Below are 871 nucleotides of genomic sequence, written 5' to 3' on the forward strand. Positions count from 1 at the left end.
GGGAGCCCGGCCTGGAGGCGGCTTTCCAGTCAGGCGGCGCCATGGACACCTGTGTCCTTAAAGGGGCCGCGTCCAGGGTGTCAGGGAGCGTCTGCAAACTCCCCTTAGTGGGGCACTGTTCCTCGCGAGGACGGGCCGGCGAGCGGCGGGGAAGCAGGGCGGCCGAGATCTCCCCGGGCTCTCCGGATGCCCCGCGGGCACCTCCCCGGGCAGTGGTCCCGGAGGTCTCCTTGAGGCTAGGGCCCCGGGCGGAGGAGCAACGACCACTGAGGCCTAGGGATCCCCCAAGCGTCGTAGTAAGGTGACAATCCCTCGCCTACGGCATGCTGTGAAACCCCTTGCGATTGGCCAACTCGGGGCCCTGGGCGGGGCATCCGTCTAATGTGCCCAATGAGCAGGCCCCGTACACAAGACCAAGTGCGGGCCCGACCGACGGGAGGAGAAGTGCAGACGCTCCCTAACCCAGGAGCTGGCCTGGGGGGGAGGGCGCCAGGGGGGGGTGTCCGGGAGGGTGGGGGAGGAGCAGGGGCAGGGCTGGGCCCCTGCGGCCGGGATCTCAGGTCCTCCCGGAACCCAGGCGCGAACGCCTGTCCTTCCCGACCACGCTGGGCGCCTCCCTGTCGGGCGGCCCCCGACCCCTGTCCCCTGGCCCAGAGTGGGAAAGAGGGAGCGTTCCAAGGTCAGCCCCTCCGCCCGTGGGCTCTTTGGGGTCAAGTGGCGGGAGGTGACCCCCCACCCCCGGCTTGCATTCATTCACCCCTGCGCCCTGGGTCTCCTCCTTCCTCCGTTTCCTTCCATCCAACCCACCCTCGGCAGCCCCCTATTTGGCACTGTACTGAGACTGTTGGCCTCCAGGGCAGACCGCCCCGGC

The 871-nt window shown here is 69.6% G+C and overlaps 1 protein-coding gene across 1 annotated transcript in view; it reads right to left on the bottom strand.

Annotated features, from left to right (window-relative positions):
• UBE2I (ubiquitin-conjugating enzyme E2I) overlaps nucleotides 1-320 on the bottom strand; it is a 12,361-nt gene extending 12,041 nt beyond the window's left edge. The window contains exon 1 of the mRNA XM_010836552.1: nucleotides 50-320. The gene's annotated coding sequence lies outside the window, so the exon portion shown is untranslated. The remainder of the gene's footprint in view (nucleotides 1-49) is intronic.
• Between the last annotated feature and the right edge of the window lie 551 nt (nucleotides 321-871).

The sequence above is a fragment of the Bison bison genome, unplaced genomic scaffold (genome assembly GCF_000754665.1).
Source record: "Bison bison bison isolate TAMUID 2011002044 unplaced genomic scaffold, Bison_UMD1.0 scf7180017845683, whole genome shotgun sequence".
Lineage (NCBI taxonomy): Eukaryota > Metazoa > Chordata > Mammalia > Artiodactyla > Bovidae > Bison > Bison bison.